This window comes from Mesocricetus auratus, unplaced genomic scaffold (genome assembly GCF_017639785.1).
Source record: "Mesocricetus auratus isolate SY011 unplaced genomic scaffold, BCM_Maur_2.0 Super-Scaffold_100027, whole genome shotgun sequence".
NCBI classification, from domain to species: Eukaryota; Metazoa; Chordata; class Mammalia; order Rodentia; family Cricetidae; genus Mesocricetus; species Mesocricetus auratus.
This window is the reverse complement of record NW_024429208.1, coordinates 8,135,244-8,145,596: the sequence shown is the minus strand read 5'-3', so window position 1 is coordinate 8,145,596 and position 10,353 is coordinate 8,135,244.

The window sequence follows — 10,353 nt, the reverse complement described above, 5'->3', positions numbered from 1 at the left end:
ATGCCCAGCGCTTCTCACCTTTCTGATCATAGGCTGCAGGATGGCTCATCAGGGAAAGCTGCCTGTTGTCAATCCTGACCACCTGAAGGTTCCACATGGTGGAAACAGAAAACTGATTGCTGTAAATTGTTCTCTCCTCTCCCTGCCTGTCCCTGTCCCTCCCCCCTCTCATACACACACACACACACACACACACACACACACACACACACACACACTCACACCTAATTTTATTTTTTTTTATTTTTTGGTTTTTCGAGACAGGGTTTCTCTGTATTGTTTTGGAGGCTGTCCTGGAACTCGCTCTGTAGACCAGGCTGGCCTTGAACTCACAGAGATCCACCTGGCTCTGCCTCCCAAGTGCTGGGATTAAAGGCGTGCACCACCAATGCCCGGCTCACACCTAATTTTAAAAATTACCTTGTCCATCATTACCCCAGGCCAGATTAGCTAGCTCTCTGGAATGTGTCTCTATGTCCCTGTAACCTCTGAGCCCCAAGTATTGCTGACCACAAGAAGGAAAGCCATGTCCAGCAACCTGGAAGGGAGGAACAACATTCCCCTAAGTCACAGGCAAAGCGCATCACTGTGCCCCAGAGAGCAGGAACACCACATTGCCAGCAGTGAGGAAAACTTCCTTTCCTGATTAGGGTGTTGAGACTGCACAGGAGATGGTGCAGTTGGTAAAGTACTTGCCATGCAAACACGAGGACCTGAGTTCAGTCCCCAGTGCCTCAGTGTGGTCGTGCAGCGTGTACCTAGAACCTTAGAAACAGGAAGGTGCCTGGGGCTCTCTTGACAGCCAGTCTTTTCACTGGTGAGCTCCAGGTTCAGTAAGGAGAGACCCTGTCTCAAAACAAAAAGTGGAGAGCAATTAAGGAAGACCCCAGATGTTGACCTCTGGCTTCACACACATATGCTCACAATAAAGGATAAAGTCTGGCCTGCATGTGTGTGAAGAGCTGTGAAGACACACACACACACACACACACACACACACACACACACACACACCCGCAGAGCAGTACTGGGTGTTGAGGATTTCTGTGCGCTGGGTCTTCATGAGCGCAATCTGCAAACACACCAGGAGAGCCTTAGCAATTTACTGTAGCCAGAGCTAATGGGGTGGGGAAAAGCCTTTCTTGCTTACACAGCATGCTGAGTGCTGTCTTCTCATGAGGACTTCTCCTTAATCCTGAACTTGGTGTGTTCTGAATTGTCCTCCTGTGTCACAGCTTTGGAGCCCAGGGGACAGGGGCACAGGCTGAGGGTCAGGCATGTGACTAAGAAACAATAAATGCTTTGATCGTGGGCCTGCGCAGAAGCAGTGCTTACCACAGAAACGTCTGCAGCCTGCCTGCCAGCAGTCACAAGGTCTGGTGCCTGTGTGTCCAAACCAGAGTTGGCTTTGCTCTCGCTCTCCTTAGCTTGGCTATGAAATGATGCATATGGAAATGAAACTTCGCTCAGTATTGCCTGCTTCCTCCTGGGGACGCCCTTTGATGCTTTCTTAGTCCATCTCCTTCAACCTCCTGAAGACTAAGGGGAAATTCTAGCATCTGTGGTTTTTGTTTTTGTTTTTCTGAGACAGGGATTCTCTGCATTGTTTTGGAGGCTATCTTGGAACTTGCTCTGTAGACCAGGCTGGTTTCGAACTCATAGAGATCCATCTGCCTCTGCCTCCTGAGTGCTGGGATTAAAGGCATGGGCCACCAATGCCCTGCTGACATCTGGTTCTTTTAAATCATTGCCTGGTCCTGTTAGATAACCAAGTGCCTCTATCTTACTTTTGCAATATGTTAGTAATTGTGAAAACAACACTGTGCTTTTCTTTCTGTTGCAAGAACCCAGTTTTTAAAGGCTGCTTGATTGTTCATTGGGAGTGGCCATGGCTGGCTTCCCTGTGCTGAAGAGGGGAATTGAAAGGAGGGAATTGTGTGCCCCATAGGCCATGTCCCCAGTATGACGTCACCACCACCATCTGGGGTTACCGAATAGCAGTGGCTGTTAGAGGTCATGCCCTCTGGCGTCCCTATTGGGGAATGCAGGGCTGTCCTGAAGGAGGCAGGTTGGCTGGTGCAGTCTGAGCCCTCTGCTGTGCCCCTGGCCAACTCCTGACCCCAGCGTCCAGCTCCCATTGCTTCAAGCCTCACATTGTGTGGAGCTGACGAGTATAGAAGAAAGAAGTGGATGTACTTTGGAACTCTTTGCTTCCTTTGCCCACTTGGTCATGTATCTGTCTTTGCTTATCAGTTCTCAGATGCCCAGTGACAGCTGGGCTGACCACAGCCTGCACTGGGCCCAGAGAGGGGACAGGCAAGGACACAGGCTTTGGTGGTGGCATCCAGATTCCATGTGTCCTCCAGAGGGTGCTGCAGCCCAGAGGTCTCATTTATTGCTGTCCCTCTGCCAGTTGGATTGTGTAGAGTATAGTTTTTTCCTTGCCAGTTGCCTGGGCCCTGCCGTGTTGTCTGAATCCCCAAATAACTCACAGGACACAATATTAATTATAAATCTGTTGGCTGTTTGCTTGGTTTCTTACTGGCTATTTCTGACTTAAGTATTTAACCCATAATTGTTAATCTAAGTATTTCTTTTACCGGAGAAAGGGTCCGGACCTCTTACTCCTCTGGTGGCTACATGGTGTCTCCCTGTGTTTCTCTTTCCCAGAATCCTCCTCGACTCCTAGTCCCACCTATCTTGCTTCCCTATTGGCCAACAGTACTTTATTCAAACCAATCAGACACATTTTTACAGAATGACATCTCCCAACAGGGGTGCTTCTCTTCCAGTCATCCATGCAGCTACTTGCAGTGAGAGGCCCTGCAAAGCCAGGTCTGTGCAAGTGACAGTGGATGCTGACCTCAGGGCCCACCAGTGGATGCCTAGAAAAGCTGTCCCCCGAGGGGCAGTCCTGGGAGGTCAGGTTCACTGTAAGTTTTTTCATAGAACTGTGGGCTCTGTAGGGAAGGCTTGAACCTGGTCCCAGCAGTCTGAGTGGATGCTGTTCTCTGATGGCTTGAGTGGTGCAGGAGAGCCCTGGAGTGGAGGCCCATCGGGGCATGCATGTGACAGTCCGTTCCTTTCCTACACTTGCTGTGACCGCTTCAGGTGGGAGCTGGCAGGACATTTGCAGGTTCCAGTCCTGCGGAACCAAGGAGGGGAGATTTCTGCCTCATGTTTCACATTTTTAGCCTCCATCAGTATGGGATGCAGTGGGGACAGCAGATGCTGTTTTGAGCAGGTTAAACAGCAGTCACTAAGCTGGGAGAGTTGGTCAGTTTTTCTTTTTGTTTGTTTGTGTGTGTGTGTGTGTGTGTGTGTGTTTAGATCTTTGTGTTAGGATCTAGACTTTGGTTTTGTATGACACCTCACAGTAAACAGGGGCTCAGCGTGTCCCCAATCCTTGCATGACACCCCAGGAAGTCATGGCTGGGTCAGCATGGTCAGACTTGACAGTTTCTAAATTTGGACACATCCCGTAAAGTGTGAGTCTCCTTGTTGACTTTCTTTTTTTTTTTTCTTGTTGCAGTGGTTTTCTATGCAAAGATTTTTTTTTGAGACAGGGTTTCTCTGTGACTTTGGAGGCTGTCCTGGAAGTAACTCTTGTAGACCAGGCTGGTTTAGAACTCACATGGATCTGCCTGCCTCTACCTCCTGAGTGCTGGGATTAAAGGCGTGTGGCAAAAATTAATTTAAAATAATGTCATATGCATATTCTCTGATCATGGTATGCTAGTGTGTTTATTTGCTTAAAACCATATCTTAATGAGTAACTTTAATTCAACAGTATTTCATATTTTTATAATGATGGAAATACTTCCTGGTGTGGTGCACACCTATAATGAATGTTGTACTATAAACACACACACACACACACACACACACACACACACACACACACACCAACACCCCCCCCCCCCGCCCGCCAGAGAATTTTTCCTGGATTTTTTTCTGGTAAACACAATTTCAATCTTTCACAGTATTTGAGCCAGGCACGTGCATGCACTCAAATCAGGAGTCTCTCCCATCTTTTTTTCCCCCCTGAGACAGGGTTTCTCTGTGTAGCTCTGACTGTCATGGACTATGTATTGTAGCCCAGGCTGGCCTTGAACTCATTGAGCTCCATCTGCTCTGCCTCCTGAGTGCTAGGATTAAAGGTTTGTGCCATTGATGGGGCAAGTCCTTCTGTGTATATGTTGTCCTACTGGTTGATTAATAAAGCATTGTTGGCCAATAGGGAAGCAAGATGGTGGGACTAGGAGTCGATGAGAATTCTGGGAAACAAAGGCACAGTCAGTCATGATGTAGGACCCCGGAGGAGTAAGAGGTCCGGACCCTTTCTCAGGTAAGAGAAGACCACGTGGAAATACTCAGATTAGCAGTTATGGGTTAATAATTAAGTCAGAGCTAGCCGAGCAAACGGCCAACAGATTCATATTTAATATAGTGTTTCGCATGTAATTTGGGTGCTGAGACAGCTGCGGGACCCAGGCAGCTAGCGGGAAGACTACATGTTACATGCCATGACCATCGGACTCATCTCCTATCTCTTACACCACTTGGGGTTGAGCCCTGGGAAACACCCACTTTACGGTGGTGATGGTAAACTGATCTTTCCCGTGCTAACAGCTCCTCTTTTCTATCCCTAGCTCACTGTGGGCACTTTCTGGTCTTTCTGCAACAGTATACACATTCCAGGTGTAAAGGTCTCCCCTATCGCCATGGGGACCCCACCCTGCCCCTGTCAGCTCTCAAATAGCCAGCTAGGGCTGCTCCTGCCCTGTGGCTTTAGGCGGGTGGAAACAGGGCAGAGCCTGCCACTTCAACCTTCATGCTTGGAAGCTTCCAGAAGGCCTTGGGGTGCAACCATGGCCATGCCTCACTGCCCATCCTATAGAGTTTGCAGGCCCACCAAGGCAGGCTGAGATTCTGGGTGAACCATGGCCGCACCTCACTGCCTGCCTTGCTGGGCCTGGCCGTCCTCCATGAAGGCAAGTGGAAGAGCCTTCCTTAGTGTGACCTGTGCTGGTGCCATGAAGTCTGCGAGCTACATGCTCACCAAGGACCTGGTTCATGCCTGTCATGGGGAGGGTATGCTCTGGGGGTGACTGGACAATTAGACTCAGAGACTTAGCACATCCTTCTAGTGTCCCACAGAGCAGAAAGGCAGAAGCCAGGTTCCCTCGATGCTCTGACCTGGCCAATTCCCACAAGACGCCTAAGGCCCTTTGGGTTTTGGTAGGCATGGCTGTCAATATTTTTGTAAATGGAGTTGAATTCAACATAGCTCTTGAAGGATGAGACATGGGTGACCTCTTGAGTGCGCTTAGCTTCATAGCTGCCTAATTCCTGATACAGACCTTGTCAGAGTTTCACCGTGTTTTGCAAACCTGGACCAATCAGAAGACAGGCTGCACCTCTGGGGCCAGCCTGACCTACTATTCTTTCTTTTTTTTTTTTTTTAATGAGACAGGGTTTCTCTGTATTGTTTTGGAGGCTGTTCTCGAACTCACAGAGATCTGCCTGCCTCTGCCTCCCAAGTGCTGGGCTTAAAGGCATGCAAAACGACCGGTTGGTCATACTATTCTTGCCCAGAGACCTCAACTTTTTGGAGGCTCCTAACCGTTAAGAGTAAAGCACAGCTGGCCCACAGCCCCTGCTGTACAGGAGGCAGGTGCTCTGGGCTTAGGTGGTCTCTGGTCCAAGTCGTCCAGCCCCGTGTACTGTCCCTTGTCAATGCGTCTGTAGACTTTAGCACCTGTCAGCACTGTGTAGTTGTGTCTGTTTTGTGCTGGTCTGTTGACCTCTTTGATTATCCACAAATAAATATTTTCATTGCAGTTGTTTGTGTGATTATTTCTCCCTAGCCTGCCCCTTGGGGTTCCTGATCAAATGGGTGGCATGTAAAATATCCATCAAAGGAAAGTGTGTCCTTGGTCCCACTGTGGTGGCACCCAGCTCACCCTTCAGTCTCTCCTTTCCTGGGGGTCTGTCTGATGCCTTAGGGCCAGTCCTGAGGCTTCCAGCAGGATTCTGGGGTGGGAGCTTAGAGACAGAAGACCTGTCCTGCTGCTCCATGAAAGATTCTGAAGATAGTCATTGGAGAAAGTCCAACATCTCAGTTGTTAGTGAACTCTGGTGCCACCTGGCTCCTTGACCTTTAACAGTGACACTGAGTGCAGAAGCTTGGGACCATGACCATAGCTCACCAGTGCCCTTAGGTGTAAAGCATGGAGCAGTTCAGCAGTTGTCCTGAAGGCAAGGGAGGGGCTGGGTTTAGATCCCTGAGTCCCCATTTGGTCAATCATTGCCAGAGAGGATGCAGGCCATGCAGGAGGCTGACAGGGACAGAGCAGAGACATAAACTGGTGACAAGTGTCCTGTGATCGCTGCACTGCTTCCCATGACAGGCCACCTTTGTTTATTTAAAGCCATGGAGGCAAGATGTATACAAATGGGGTGTCAGCGCTGGCTCTTTCTGAAGGTGCCAGGCTGAAGAGTCCACCTTTTCCATGTATAAGGCTGAAGCATCCTTGGCTTGGGGCCCTCCTCCTAATGTATGACACTGGACCACTCAGCAACCCAGGATCACCTAGCTCTTGAGATCAGTTTAATCCCATCGTTATAACCTCTTGGTCATGGCACCTCTTGGCACCGTTTCTGCAGGTTCAGGATATGGGCATCTTTGGAGGCCGCTCTTCATGGGCTACAGTCTGAGAAAAGGTGGGATAGGGCAGAGTCTTGACTTGGTCATCTCCCCCTCCTGGGACCTGAATCTTACATCCCACAGAGGCTCAAAGTCAATCTCACCCAACTCAACGTCTCCCGTAGAGAGGAAGGGAGGCTGGCTCCAAGCTCACTACCTTCAGGGAGTTCAAGTTGGTGCCTGGACCAGTACATGTATTCTGAAGTGTCCAGCCAGTAACGAGGGAGATGTTGTCCCTAGTTGTTGTGCCCAGGGGCAGTATATGGCTAGACCTTGTGATAGTCTCATGATGCCTAGCAATCCACAAGTCTGGCTGCCTGACTACAAAGGCTGGGGTCCTCTTCTCCCACCTGCCTTCCCCTTCTATCCTGTACCACCATATGTTAGAAGTATGTGATATGCTTTTTGATTTTTGATTGTCAGGGGACACTCATCGTGGGTCTGGTGGACACCTAGGGAAAAGATGGGGGGCAGGGGATACAAAGATGGACGCCAAGACAAGAGTCTGATCAAGGCGATAACTTTATTCATCCCAAAGGGATTTATATAGGGGAAGGGAGGAGGGGAAGGAATGGGGGGTGTGCTGTAGCTGCGATGAGCAGTGGAAGGTCAGTGGGATGGGTAGGGCATCCTGTGTCCTCTGGTAACCTAACTGCAGACTCTAACTTTATCTTTCACAATCCACCTTCTATTGTTTGAGCCTACGCCCTAGATAAGCCGCAGGTCTGTTTCTGGAATTTGGCAGGTAGCAGGGTGGTCTGGAGTCATGTACTTTCTATGAGGGTCTTTTCTTATGAGTACGTGAGGCAGCCGTACCTGGTTGATGGCCAGAGGTCCCTGACAAGGGGATTACAGTTAAGAGATTGTACAAATCTCAGAACAGACTTTGAAATTTAGACTTTTAAATACGTTTGAGACTGTTATAGACTATGGGCCTTTTAAGTTGAACCAAATGGATTTTTGTGTTGCGATATGGCTACTAGTCTATGAGGACCAGGGAAATGGACAATGCTCTTCACTTAGGGTATGAGTTAAAAAAAAAAGAGGCAGGCTGGGTGTGGTGGCACACGCCTTTGATCCAAGCACTCAGGAGGCAGAGGCAGGTGAATGTCTGTGAGTTTGAGACTAGCCTGGTCTACCTAGTGAGTTTCAGTATAGCCAGAGCCATGTAGAGAGACCCTGTCTCAAGAAACAAAAGAACGATCAAACAAACAAGAAACGGGTAAGTGAATAAGTGAGGCATGCTGCTGTTTATGGGGTCTCTACCATGTGGCCTGTCAACTTTTCCAAGTCAGAACTTTCCCCCTTTTAGTTTGGGTTCCTGTTGCTGTGCCAAGACACAATGACCAAAAGCAACTTGGGGAGGAAGGGCTTAATTTAGCTTACAGTTCCACACCAAAGTTCATCTTTGAGGGAAGTTAAGGCAGGATCCTGGAGACAGGAGCTGATGCAGAGGCAATGGAGGGTGCTGCTTACTGGTTTGCTCCCCATGGCTTGCTCAGCCTGCGTTCTTAGAGCACCCAGGACTACCTGTCAAGGGATGGCCCTATCCACAATGAGCTGTGCTCTCCCACATCAATCACTAACTAAGAAAACGCATTACAGCGTTATAGATCAATCTTTTTGTTTGTTTGCTTTTTCAAACTATAATTGTCCCTGAAATTCAAAAAGAAAAGGAAGAAAGGATATAGTTTATTGTGAGCCAAGTATGAATGCCCATGGTCCAGGATCATGTTTCAAGTTACTCTTAATGACATATTTACCCTCCATGGAGAAGGGTCCATGAACCTTGATAGTCACAGATAAGGAAGTCATGAACCTGCTAGTGGTGGCACACTTGAGAGACAGAGGCAGAAGGATCACTATGAGTTCCAACCTTGGCTACGTAGCAAAATCCTGTTTAAAAAAAAATTAAAACCTAGTCTACAGAGTGAGTTCCAGGACAGCCTCTGGCTTGGCTCAGAGTTTATTTATGGAGGCACGGTATTTAGTCGGGAAGTCAGTAAAATAATAAAATTCCTTCCAAGGCTCTGTCTATCAACTGTGCAAACCAGTCTCATGGCTGCAAGAGAGGAGAGAGAGAGAGAGAGACAGAGAGACAGAGAGAGAGAGAGAGAGAGAGAGAGAGAGAGAGAGAGAGAGACAGAGAGAGACAGAGAGAGAGAGACAGAGAGAGAGAGAGAGAGGTCTGTTGACATACTCTGCTTGACAAGCTGCAGGACCTGGGTGGGAATGATGCCTTGTTGGGATGTGCTCTCTCTCTCTCTCTCTCTGTGTGTGTGTGTGTGTGTGTGTGTGTGTGTGTGTGTGTGTGTGTGTTGGGGGCAGGCAGCTTCCCTTACCTAAAGTTGAAAGTAAAGGTCTTTTCTAGGCTACCTTCCTGAGAAAGCTGGTAGGCCAAGGCTGGAGGCACCATGGTAACCAGCCCATTGGCAAGGCATTTGCCACAGAAAGGTCATGACCATGCTGGACCCACCCCAGGGCTGCCAGAGTCCATGAAGTGGGCTATAAAGTCAGTTAGACTCCACAAACGGTTATGTCTAGGTGTCTTGATCAATGACTATCATTGCCAAACTTTGGAGACTCACACAAGGATCCGAGTTTGAAGACTGCTTGGATTATATAGGGGGACTCTGACAAAACCAACCCAAGCCACCAGGGAATGTCCTAAGGTAAAGCAGTGGTTGAGCCAAGTACTACTTCCTGGCTAAAGAGGACCCGCTTTGGGACTGAGGGATACACTATTTGGTCTGTGGTCTCCTGGAGTCACACTGCAGTCTGGGCACACAAAGTTCCCGTCACTCTACAGAAGGGTCAACACAGAGCATGGCAAAATGTGTGCCCTACCTTACTCCACGGAGGGTCCTTCCTTACCTGTTCCTCCCTTCTATACAGATCAGGCTGAGTCTGACTAAGGGAGTGTCTCATGCTCACCTCAAGATGCACAATCACAAAACTCTTGGGAGTCTGTGTGTTGGGGCAGGGGTGTTTGATAATTAAACTCATGACTGCCCACAGACTAGCTACAACCTAGCCAAGAGCTTAAATTTTTTTTCCCTGAATGTTTTTGGTTTTTCAAGACAGGGAGGGTTTCTTCATTTAACAGTTCTGGGACTTGCTTTGTAGACCAGGCTGGCCTTGAATTCAGGTCTGCCTCTGCCTGACAAGCTCTGGGAACAAAGGCAGGTACTACCATGCCAATGCCAAGTCTAAATGGATGTTGTCATATGAATGGCTCCTGGTTTTCTGAGTATTTTGTCTTATGGAGGAGTCTTCCAATCTCCATCCTCCCCACTCCTTTCTGAGGTAGTCTGATAACCAGTCTGGACACTCCCCCCAACCCATGTCACTTCTGTCTGGCTGACTTTAATGGAGTTTTGATCTCACCACATCTGGATTGTGTTTTCTTACTGGGGTGGAGTTGGGGAGTTGTACCCAGGCCTCTAGTCACAGTGAAGGCAGTCAGCTGTTACAGGACTGCAGCAACCACCTGCCATGCCTGAGCAAGTCCACTAGCTCTGGGGAAAAAGGGACAGGTACTTGCTATGTTCTCTTTTCCAACAAGAAGGGAGCCTGGGATTTCCAGACCCTGGCATTGCAGTGGTTTCCAGAGAGGTGTACTTTTTATAGACACTATGCAAACA